The following is a 12515-nucleotide window of genomic DNA, read 5'->3' on the forward strand; positions in this document are numbered from 1 at the left end:
CAGGACTGTCTCACACGAGGGAAGGGTCTATCCTAAGACTCCATCCTTGGCTTGCAGACAGTCATCTTCTCTCTGTATCTCTGCACATCGTCCCTCTATATCTGTCTTTCTGTCCAAATGTCCCCTTTTTCTAAGGACACCAGTCAACATGAATTAGAACCCATCCTAATGACCTTATCTTAACAGTTACATCTGTAAGGACCCTGTCTCTGGAGAAAGTCACACTTCGAGGTATTAGGGGTACAAACTTGAACATGAATTTGGGGGGATGCATTCCACCCATGCAGACCCTTATGCTGAGAAAGACTGAAGGCGGGAGGAGAAGGGGATGACAGGATGAGATGGTTGGATGGTATCACTGACTCAAGGGACATGAGTTTGAGTAAACCCCGGGAGTTGGTGATGGACAGGGAGGCCTGGCGTGCTGCAGTTCACGGGGTCGCAAAGAGTTGGACACGACTGAGCGACTGAACTGAACTGATTCCACCCATATCACAGCAGTTGAATGACGCTCTGAGGCAAAGCTCTTGTTACCGAGTGAGGGTTCATGTGCTTGATGTGCCAAGAGCCAAACTCTGACAGCGCTGTTGGCAGCAAAGTCAGGGTTGACTTGCAGGACATCAACAGAGGAGAACGGGAGACTCAGGCTCAAAAGACCTGAACCCCCTGATGGCTTCCAGGTGAGGGTTTTGGAGACAGGGTTAGGGGAGGCTCCTAGGATGCCTGACTGTGGGCCTCCTTCTGATTGGTCGGCGGTGAGGCAGCAGGGTGATGGTTCAGGGATCTCAGTCATCACCCTTCTTACCCCAACAGCCTGGGGTCTCCGTGTTTGTGCTCAGCACAGTCACCATCTGTGGGGTCTTAGGTTTTACAGAACAACTCGAGGTGTTCACCAGATTCTTCTCTGTGTCTCCAGGAGGAGTCGGAGTCCAGTGACTACTGTTCTAATCGTTAACTGCTTGGGTCGGCTCTTTGGAACTCGGGGAAGACCTAGGGGACTCAGACCTTTATTCTACAAACAAGAGACGGGGCGCACGGAGGGGCTTTTGTATCCAGGAGGGCCCCCAGGGTCCTGCTTGGCCTCAATCCCTCCTTTTCTTTGACTCTCCTCAATCCTGAGGGAACCTGGGAAGGTCAAGAAAGGGAATGAAGTTTGGGGTAAACTCAGTCTTAGGGGGACTCGGTTTCACTCAGGAGTGATTAAGCTGGGCTCCAAGCCCCTGGGGTGCTGGGCAGGGTCTCCCACAGCGACGCTGGTGTCAATCAGGCAGGAAGCAGAGGATTCTGGGACAGGAAGTGGAGTGGAAGGCGGGCCTTGACCTGGTGAGGAGTTGGCTGCCTGCTTGTCTGAGGGCCCCTCTGTGGGGACCAGGACCCCGGGGGCAGGGCGCTGCCCAGGAAGCGGCGGAGCCAAGCGGGGGCAGTTGCCGGTGGCCTGGAGGGTTCTGAGAGCCGGCCTGGCGGGGGCGGTTGTCAGTTACTCTAGTTACGTCCCTCCGGGCGTCCCTAAGCCTCCCATAAAATCCTGCGAAAGCGTCCAGCCCCGTCTCAGCTGGCTTGGGGCAAACTGACGGAAGGGCCTGTGTTCAGGGTTAGGTCAGAAAGTGAGAGGAGCGGCAGGGGCGAGATGACACCAGGGAGCCGCTCGGGGGAGAGGGCGGTGTCAGAGCCAAGCCTGCCCCGGCCCGCCCCATCCTTAGGGGCAGCCTGGAGGAGCGGGGTGAGAATCGGATGAGGGCGCTGCGGGGGAGGCACAGCCACCCACGTGACCACATCCCTGCAGACACTGCCTTTCCCGAATGAGTGTCTAGGCTTGGGCGCCACGGGGGGCTCTGGGGCCAGGGGTTCGTGTGAGGGCAGAGGGAGCCTACGGAGGGTCGAGAGACTGCCCTGCAAGAGCCAAGTTCAAATCCCGGGAGGACCAAGCTCAGAAGGTCAGAGCGTGCTTGGGGGGCCTGTTATAGAGCTTAGGGCTTAGGGAGCTTCATCTGCACCCTCAAATCTCCGACCTTGTTTCGTGGCACTGCCCTGGGAACACTGAGGCTCCTGGCTCTTCTCCGAGCCTGTGGAGTGGCCCCAAATAAGGGCCTTGCTACTGCCATGCTTCTCCTGGAAGCCTCTTCCATGGTTATTCACCTAACTGAGATCTCTGCTTAAGCATCACCTCTAAAAGACATCTCTGACCGCCCCTGGAAAACAGCTCTCGTCCATCCCCTACACTGTCTTTTTACTTCACAGCTGTATTCCCCAAAATTTCCTTCTGTCTGTCTGCTGCTTAGTTGCTCAGTTGTGTCCGACTCTTTGCGACCCTGTGGACTGTAGCCCGCCAGGCTCCTCTGTCCATGGGGATTCTCCAGGCAAGAATACTGGAGTGAGTAGCCGTGCCCTCCTCCAGGGAATCCTCCCAACCCAGGGATCGAACCCACAGCTCTTGTGTCTCCTGCCTTGGCAGGCAAATTCTTTACTGTCTGAACCACCAGGGAAGCCCAAAGTTTATTCTACAGCACGCTTATCTGTGTATCTGATTACTGTGACTTTGCCCTGGGAGAATGGAACCCCATGAAGGCAGGAGCCATGTTTTGCTCCCTGTTGCCTCCCAAGGGTCTCAGACAGGGCCTGGCACATAGTAGATACTCAATGAGTGTCTGTTGAGTAACTAATTAGAGGTGATAGGTGTGAACTGACCTTCCACTGGAGTGCCTACACTTGCCTTCTGGAGGTCAGGCTGCCTTAAAGGGTCAGGCACTGGCAGAGGCAATGTGGATGAGCCACAGGTATTTCTAGGCCTTTGGTGACTCTGTCTCCCATATTTCTCTCTCTTGGACTTGGTCCTCTCCTCTGAGGAGACCTAGTTCTCTTCGGAGTGCCTCGGCCACACTGCACATGTCTTCCTTCATGCTTTTGTCTCTTAACTGTGTTCTTTTCCTTTTTCCGTTTTCCAAATCTTGCTTCTCTTTAGGTCGGAACTACTCACCCTTCAAGGGCTAGCTTGAAGCCCTTAAATGTTTCTGTGGAAACCTTTTTGTACCAGGTAAAACTAATATTCCTTTCCCTCAGATCCCTAAGCAGTTTCATTAGACTTTTAGGACATAACAAGGGTCTGTCCTCCTTAGAAGATGATGAACTTCTTAAAAATCTCAAATGGAGGGTTGGTATCTCCAGGATTTTGCATATAATGAGTAGTCAATTAATGTTTGCTTAATCGAATAAAACTGACATTCTTCTCTGAAAATCAGAGGGGGAAAAGGAAATGAATTTAAATGTGCTCTGGGTATTTCACACCATCACATACTTTAATTTCCAAAATCTTATTTCCAAAAAACAGCAATCTTACAGGTATACATCTTATGGCGTGTACATTATCATCCCTGTTTTATAAACAAGTATCAGAGAAGCTGTGTGAACTGCCCAGGGTCACACAGCTAGGAAGAAGCAGAACTAGGGTTTAAAGTCAGACATATATATTTAGAGACAAAATGGCTTATATTTAGTTTAATGGCTTATATTCAAATTATCTTTATCCCTGTCAATTCAGAGTGAAATTCTAGAAGATGATGTAGCTAGATATAAATAAGCATGGATTTGTAAACCTTATCCTAACAACCAAAGGGTAAAAAAAAAGTGACCTTTTCCCACAAGAATGAGAATAACTTTTTATTGCCTTTTGTGTGTGTGAGGAGTTTCTCTGAGCCACACAAACATCTGTCCCAGTTGAATCAAAACAACTGGCTGCAATGAGTCCCCATAAATGTATGATGCCTAACTAACATTGTTCTGGAGGCTACAACAATTAGTGCAGCTTTACCCAGGGCTTGAAAAGGCAAGAGGGATATTTATAGCAACAATAACAGCTGATTGCAAGCATCTGTTTGCCAATTAAACTTATTCTAGGAAATCTTATAATTACCAAATTCAGTAGCTATCCCACTGGACTCATCAGCTGAAGCTGCAGTTTAAAATTTTATTTTTAAAACCTTCACTGAAGCTAAGAATAGACAAATAAGAGGGTTGTCCTGAAATGGTGTCTCAGGGCAAACTCAGCTCCCTGAATGCAGTTTAGTCCCTGAAGAAATAAAACTTTACAACCGTGTAAATGAAATAAAAACTATCCATAAAAAAAATATTTCCAAACAATGCACTCTGATGTTTATAGAAGTTATCGGGCAATTGTCCTTTACAGTGGGCTTTCCTTGTTGCTCAGATGGTAAAGAATCTGCCTGTAATGCAGTAGACCCGGGTTTGACCCCTGAGTCAGGACCATCCCCTGGAGAAGGGAATGGCTACCCACTCTGGTATTCTTTCCTAGAGAATTCCATGGACAGAGGAGCCTGGTGGGCTACAGTCCATGGAGTCCCAAAGAGTTGGACACTACTGAGCAACTAACACTATACTACACGAAATCCTTAAACTAGTTCCAGAGGGAAAACTAAACCCATCCTTAAACTCTCATTTTTTTCCTAGGAAAGCTGGTTACCAAAATGTATCACTTATAAACTCAAACAGTAGAAAAACTTTCAAACCTAAAAAAATAGAAAAGGAGGAATTGGATGGGGGTACATTCATACAATGCTATGGATCTTTTTTTTCCTTCAAAGAGTTTTCTTCTTTTAATGGTCATGCTTTCAAACAAAGGTTTGTAAAATAGAAAATCTGGAAGATATGGAAATAATTTAAAAGAAAAAGACTTTTGTCCCGTTGCCTCCAGAATCAACAAACTGCCTCCAGAATCAACCGTGGCTAACACATCCATCTCCTCTTGCTTTGCTTTGTTTTTTCTCAGCCTGCTTCTCACTGTCTCCGGCTTTGCTGTTACTCATCTGCCCTGTTTTGCTCTGAGCAGTGCTGTTGGCTTGGCAGATGGGAATCCCTGAGGGCTGAGCTGCTGTTCACGCGGTGACCACAGGTGCGTTATTTCTCTTCTTCAAGATGGACGTTTACACAGGTCTGTTCTGAGAGTCTGAAAGAATCAAGCAGCCTCTGTGCACAGACTCACACCACCTTGCACACAGGCTCAGCGCCCAGGTCCAAAGTGAAAGTGAAAGTCGCTCAGTCATGTCCTATTCTTTGCGACCCCATGAACTATACAGCCCATGGAATTCTCTAGGCCAGAATACTGGAGTGGATAGCCATTCCCTTCTTCAGGGGATCCAAACCCCTCAGCTAACCAGAAGCCTCAGGTTCAACGCCCTGATCTAGGTGATTCAAAGACCACCTGGCATAAAAAGGAACGCATTTGGGTCGGTTCTAGTGAGCTGGATGAACCTAGAGCCTTACACAGAGTGAAGTAAGTCAAAAAGAGAAGAACGGATATCATATATGAACACATATACATGGAATCCAGAAAAGTGGTACTGATGACCCTGTTTGCAGGGGAGGACTAGAGATGCAGACATAGAGAACAGGCTTTGGACACAGCAGGGGAAGGAGAGTGCAGACCAAATTGAGAGAGTAACACTGAAACGTACACATTACCATATGTAAAATAGATAGCCGGAAATTTGCTGTATGATGCAGGGAGCTTGCCCAGGGCTCTGTGACAACCTAGAGAGGTGGGGTGGAGTGGGGGGATGGGAGGGAGGTGCAAGAAGGAGGGGACATATGTATACTTATGGCTGATTCATGTTGACGTATGGCAGAAGTCAACACAACATTGTACACCAATTGTCCTCCAATTAAAAATAAACTTAAAAAAATAAAATCGGAAAAAAATAAGAAGAAATAATAAAGACCCCTTGGCAGTTGTGACTCTGCTGCTCAGAGCAGCTTTCACGAGACTCTGCTTATTGGTTAATTCCCTGTGAGTTGTGAGCAAGAGGCAGGAGGAGAGAGCCTTTCCAGAATATTCCTGTGCCTCCCCCGCTGCAGACTGCTCGCCAGCTCCATGAATCTTGCAGGCGGATGGTAGGAAGAGGGCAGGGGCGTCAGCAGGCTTTGTGCTCCTGATCCCAGGTCGCTGCGGGAGACGCTCAGTTGAAAACCATCTATTTCTGTACGGGTCAGGAGAAATGAAGCCATCAGTCAAGGCTCAAGGAAGAGTTTTGTTTTCTCTGTCTCTGCAAAATGGTGCAGCTTCATTACATGCCCTGGCATGCACTGGATGTCGCCCGGGGTGATGGCCACACCCAGGCACTGACCACATGGGATCTAGGGGCAGCAGGACAAAGGCTAGAGCTGTCAACCTCCGAACGGCCTCGGCCACAGTGTGTGGCAACTGTGACACACGCTGTGTCCTCCAGGGGCACAGCCAAGCCAGCAGCGGGGCGGCAGGGAACCCGCAGGTCAGTCAGGGACAGCCAGGGGCTGGCAGGCCGGGCAGAGGGGCCTGTGGGGGCCCTGGGATGAATGGTGCCCCGGGAAAGACTTCTCTTGGGAGCCTGGAAGACAGGAGATTAGGGTAGAAACAAACAGGGAAGTCCTTCCTAAGTACTGAGTTGGCCAAATAAGTCACTCGGGTTTTCCCATAACATCTTATCTTATGGAAAAACCCGAACAAACATTTTGACCAACCCAACATTTACTAAACTCAATGCTATCTATGCAATAATAGTATTATTCAAATTTACCAAACATGCAGGATAGGGATTATTCAGATACTATGGGCTGGCACTCTGCCCCAGACTCTGGGGCAGATGGCAGCAAGTAGACCCCAGATCCCTGCTCCCAGGAGCTCCCCTTCTACTGGAAGGAGCAAACAGGAAAGAATTAGACAAGTAGGTGTCTGAGATGTCAGATGCCCCAAAGAAAAACTGTGCTACGTTGATGGGCAGCGAGGGGAGCCTTTAGGAGTGGCTGAGACCCCAGGGGGAGGACGCAGTCAGGGCGCAGCCTGAGGCCAGTGTGCTGGGGCCTGGGGGCCACAGGGAGGCTGGAGCGGGGGTGGGGGGGTTGGTGGGGGCAGTCATCAGAGGCCACCCTGGGCACTTTCCAAGTTGTTCTGAGTCAGGGTTGAGGTGGCGACCGTCAGGGACTTCTGAGCAAAGCTGGGACAGGATCTGGCTTCCAGGGTGAAAGCCTGGCTCCCCTGGGTGGAGAATTAGACCACCGTGGTTGGAAAAAGAGAAGGCAGGAGCGCGCCTCACTTACCAATGAAGATTAAGGGGCTCGGGGAGGGCCTTCAGCATTTGATGGCTCCATGAGGGTCCTGCATCCCTGAGTGACTTCCCTTCGCCTTTCGAGTAGGGCGCATGCGTGGAGGCGAGCCCATGTGATCCCCCTCCCCTCCCATTACAAATTCCCCGCTCCCTTGTCGCTTTCTAGTTTTCTTTCTTGACTCCTCAAAAGGTCTGAATCAGGAGTTCAGGTGGGCACCCGGCTCTGCCACATTTAGTCCTGATACCGGCAGTGTGCTCAGCCCACCTGCTCACCTGGTCAAATCCTAGTCATCTTTCACATCCTGAACTATCTTTTCTCAGGGAAGTCATTTTGCCCCCCGCTCTGCTTTGGTAGCATTGCTCACCTTCAGGAGTCCCTGCCCTTTGATAATCTCCCCTCCAGGCCGTGGAACACCCATGGCCTTCTCACTTTCCACTCATCAGCCCTTAAGCTGGGCCCATGATGATCTGGCTGATGATATGGACCCCTACTCATCAGTACTTTGTGAGTTCAGTAAAACACTTGCGGATCTGAAAGCTTGGTGGGGCACCCTAGGGCTGGCTCCCCTGCCAGGTGGGGCTGGGCACGAGCCACATGAGCGCAACCTTGGATCTGACAGCCCGGGGGAGGGCCGAGCCGGGGGAGTAGTCAGGGCAGGGCCCTGATTGAGATCTGGCCTTGTGTGAAAAGAAAAAAAGAAAAAGAAAGAAAACACTTGCCCAAGATCAGACAGCTAATAACTAATAACACAGGAAGATCAGGATTCAAGCTTCTGACTCCAACTTCCTTGTAACCTCAAGACTTGGACTCTAGTCTTGGTTTAGCCCGGGAATTGAGTGCTTCTCACTGATTTATTTATTCTTGGGTGTGCTGGCTCTTTGTCGCTGTATACAGGCTTACTCTAGTTGCAGGGAGCAAGGGCTATCTTCGTGGTGGAACACAGGCTGTAGCGCACAGGGGCTCAGTAGTTGGGGCACACAGGCTTAGTTGCCCTGAGGCATGCAGAATCTTCCCAGACCAGGGATCAAACCTACGTGTCCTGCATTGGCAGGTGGATTCTTAACCACTGGACCACCCGGGAAGTCCATGGGTGCTTCTTAAGCATACTTATTCCCGGCCTTATTCTGAGCTGTAGAGTCACAGCTCCAAGACCGCCTTGGGACTCTGGTTCTGTCTGTTTGTTAGTGCAATCAAGAACCCCAGCTTCTTATTACAAAGTGTACTTTTGAAACACATAAAGATGGGGCTCATTCCCAGAGGAGGTTCCTAAAAGAAAAAGATCAAGGAGAAAGTGAAAACAAGGTATCAGGAACTAGTTCAACTATAACTGCAGTTCCTCCTCAAATGTCTTCTCTCTCTCACAAAAGGAAGCTGCAACTGAAGCTTAATGTTTATATATGTGAGTTATTCAGGGGGCCTATCGGAAGGTTCCTGAGTTTCCACTAAGAGTGTAATTTCCTGGAAAACTCTAAATGGCACTGCCCGATGAGCTTTGACCAAGTCTGAGTTAAGGAACGCTTGAAAAGAGCACCAGCAAAGGGTCTGGGGGGAACACCCTGAAGGCCCTGAAAGAAGAGACAGTAGACCAGAGAGGTTAACCAACTTCTCTGAAGGCACACAGCTGGCAGATGGTAGAAGTGGAGCCAGACCCAGTTCCCGGTGCCCCTGGCTGGTGTTTTTCCATCTGAACAATGAGAGTGTGCCAGGGCAGTGTGGGTTCTACACAGAAACACAGATGCTCACACTTCAGAGGGAAGGTCCTCTGTAAACACCACGTCAGTGACAACCCACTCTAAAAATAGTGCATGGCACACACTAGGCACTCAGTGGATAGTGGTTAGCTGATTGCCTGACCCCAGCCTCTTATCACCTGGAAATTGAACACTTCATACTATTTCATTCTCTGCCTTGTTGGACTAAGTCTGTGGAATCAAGTTCCAACTAGTCAAATAAAAATATGTCTGATGATTTTGAAAAATAATTACTGTGGAATCAAGGGAGGCAGATTGATCATCATTCTGCCATCTCCGTACCTCTCAGAACCTCAGTTTCCCCATCTGGAACATGGGGATGATGCCTCCCTCATGGTATTGCTGGTGACAATTCAGTGGGATACTGCATAACGCCTGGAAAAGAGTCAGTCAGCATTTTGGTTGATGAAAATGAGCAAATGAATGATGGAGGAAGTGGTTTGTTCTGCCTCAAATTTGGAATTTATCCTCCCTCCTCCCAACCTCTTGCTCTATTAAGTGTGCAGCAGCTATAGTCAGACGTTTCCTGAGTGAAAAGTCAGTGGTTGAAATGAGAATGTGAGTCCAAATACACTCTACTAATAAAGGTAGCAATGAATGACAAATAAAAAAGCCCCCACAGGACCCACTACCTTTCATCAAATGTGATATATTGGCATTTAGTTATGAAGATGTTTGGTTACAAGTAATGGAAAAAAATGAAAATGACTATAGCATAAATCTTATAGAGATGTTTGCCACTCATAATCACAGTGGTGGAAGGAAGGTGGTGTGGGCTGGAATGATACTCCATTGTTCCTTTCATGTCTGCTGTATGTAGCTTCCAGTCTCAAGGTGAACTCATGGCCCAAGATGGCTGTTGGAGCTCCAGCCATCAATCAAATTCTGGCCAGCAGGTAGGAGGAAGTGATGAAGAACTACCATCTCCCTTTGCGGTGGTTCATTTTATGTGTCACCCTGACTGGCCACAGGTGCCCAGTTTAAACACTGTTTCTGGGTGTCTTTGTGAGAGTGTTTCCTGATAGGATTAGCATTTCAATGAGTGGCTTTAGTGAATTAGATCACCCTCCCCAATGAGGTAGGGCATTGTCCAACCTATTGAGGGTTTGAATAGAACAAAAGGTTGAGTAAGAAGAGATTTCCCCCTCTTCTTTTTTCCTGCTTGAGCTGGGACATTTCATTTCCTCTCCTCTCATCTGTGGACTGGGATTTACTTTATCAGCTTCCCCAGTTCTCAGGCATTCAGACTCAGACTGAATTATACCACCGACTTGCCTGGGGCTCCAGCTTGCTGTGGGGAGATCGAGGAACTCCTCAGCCTCCAAAGTCACGTGAGCCAATCTGTAGTAATAAATCTCCGTATAGATCTCCTGTTCAGCTCTGTTTCTCTGGAGAACCCTCCTTAATACGCCTTCTAAGGACATTTCCGAGAACTGCCTACTCCACTCTGGCTTCATTCTGCTTGACCATAATTTAGTGAAGCGGGGCACACCTAGCTCTGAGGAAGGCTGGGAAATGTGATCTTTCCTGGAGGAGGCGTGGGTAACTGCTTTTCTGAGGTCTCTGTGAGTGAAACAAGATGGAGAGATGGACGCTGGTGCACAAGTGGCAGTTACCGTCACATCCTTCTTATCTGTGTGCTGCTTGACAACTCGTCAAGTTCTGGACTTTTCTTTCTTTCTTTTTTTTAAGTTACTTTTTGGCCTTGCCATGTAGGTTGCAGGATTAGTTCCCCAACTAGGTGTGGAACTGGTGCACTCAGCAGTGAAAGTCCGAAATCCTCACCACTGGACCCCTAGGGAATGCCCACTTCAGGGCTTTCCCTAGGCCGATTCTAAATGTTGAGGTGGGATACAGGATAGATGCTTTTTTCTTAAATGAAGATCTTGTTTAGTAACCCGACATATGTAACTGACACCCGGGCGTGTGCTCCAGGTGAAATAGGGGTAGGACCTGGACCCTGTCCTGTGCAAACTCTAGGGCTCCCTGCCCCAGAGTTAGAAAACCACACTCAGAGTGGAAGCCCTTTAAGAAAAGGCTTCTGGTAATGGAGGAGTAAATGAGCTTTTATCAGGTATTAGCTGCCTCAGATACACAATCTGGTGGTGCCCTTTGTTTTGCAAAGCTTGACGCCCACACCTCCCCAGCCCCGGACACTCCTCTCCTTCGGGAAGCAGGGCTTCTCCAGTGTTCTCTCTTCTCCCACCAGGGGCTTGAAGCAAAGATCCCTGAGCTGAGGATCCGGAACCCTTGGTCCCATCTTCCAGCAACCCTCTAGCTACAGTCTCCTGAATCCCGTGTGGCTCCCGCTGCCAGCATCAAGCACCACGTGAGTTTCTGCAAAGAAGGGAGAGGGGGAGATCTGAGCCTTGGTGTGTGGAAGAGGGTGGTACAAGGGGGCTTTGCCGACCCTCGGGACACTGGCTGCAGGCACCGCTGGGGCATTTGGGAGGCAGGTAAAGTGAGGGGCGGGGGAATGGCAACCCGCTCCAGTATTCTTGTCTGGAGAATCCCATGGACAGAGGAGCCTTGCGAGCCCCAGTCCATGGGGTCGCAAAGAGTCAGACTCGACTGAGCGACTAACAGTTTATAGTGGAGGTGGGGGGGGGGTGTGTGAGGTGCCCGGGAAGCCAAAGCTTGTGAAGGGGGGCCTGAAGGGGCAAAAAGATCCAGGTTTATTTGGGTCTCCTTGGGTTTTAGTGGGGGAACCCCTCAGACCGACTCTTAGTGATGGGAGGCTAGAACCATGGTCCCCAACTTTTGTAGCACCAGGGAGCAGTTTCATGGGAGACAGTTTCTCCATGGACTGGGGATGAGGGGGTGGTTTAGGGGTAACTCAAGTGCATTGCAGTTATTGTGCAGTTTATTTCTATTATTATTACATCAGCTCTGCCTCAGATCGTCAGGCATTGGATCCCAGAGGTTGGGGGCCCGTGGGCTAGAGTTGAGAATCATCTCCCTGGACGCTCTCTGGGGAGTCTTTTGGCCTCCCAAATTATGGCGCAGATTTGGGGATGAGGCCATACCCCCCGATCGGAGTGGCACCCCTGGAGCTCCGCGTTTTGCAGACCTTGTAGCAATTTGGAGGTGACAGTGGCAAAGGTGTTGGTGTCCTGTGATGAGCTCTGTCTGCAGAGGCGGGAGATGGGCTTCCCCAGGTGGTTTTGTGGTTGTGGGTGTTAGAGCAGCAGCTGAGGACGTGTCAGGTTCTGAGTGATGGGGGACGGCAGGGAACATACAACTTTGATGTGTGTGCGTGTGTGCTCAGTCATGTCCAACGCTTCGTGACCTCATGGACCGTAAATTCCACCAGGCTTCTCTGTCCATGGAATTTTCCAGACTAGAATACTGGAGTGGGTTGCCTTCAGGGGGTCTTCCCAACGCAGGGATGGAACCCGCATCTCTTGAGTCTCTTGTATTGACAGGCAGGTTCTTTACCACTGCACTACGTGAGAAGCCAGACACCCTTGAGGACTCCCCAAAATGCCTCGCTGGTTCTTTAAAAGGCCTCTGATTTTCTCCCTAGGTAGGTAGAGGGGGCAGGGTGTGGAGACTCCTCAATGGGACATAAGCATAAGTGAGACTTTACTTTGTAGACCTAGGATGCTGAGGCCAACAGATGTTCAGTTCGGTTCAGCCGCTCAGTCGTGTCCGACTCTTTGCGACCCCATG

General features: G+C 49.6%; 1 protein-coding gene across 47 annotated transcripts in view; it reads left to right on the forward strand.

Annotated features, from left to right (window-relative positions):
- The first annotated feature begins 1276 nt into the window (after positions 1-1276).
- The window catches only part of PROM1 (prominin 1), a 139950-nt gene continuing 128711 nt past the window's right edge, over positions 1277-12515 (forward strand). For 16 of the 47 annotated variants that reach the window (XM_081590954.1, XM_081591060.1, XM_081588510.1 and 13 more), the window contains exons 1-3: positions 1277-1323; positions 4781-4903; positions 11053-11172. The gene's annotated coding sequence lies outside the window, so the exon portion shown is untranslated. Of the gene's footprint in view, positions 1935-4780; positions 4904-9663; positions 9740-11052; positions 11173-12268; positions 12370-12515 lie in introns of all 47 variants that reach the window. The other 31 variants (XM_081588772.1, XM_081589654.1, XM_081589115.1 and 28 more) reach the window with 6 other exon arrangements.

Source organism: Giraffa tippelskirchi, chromosome 1, assembly GCF_054371585.1.
Source record: "Giraffa tippelskirchi isolate mGirTip1 chromosome 1, T2T-mGirTip1v1.2.pri, whole genome shotgun sequence".
Taxonomy (NCBI): Eukaryota; Metazoa; Chordata; class Mammalia; order Artiodactyla; family Giraffidae; genus Giraffa; species Giraffa tippelskirchi.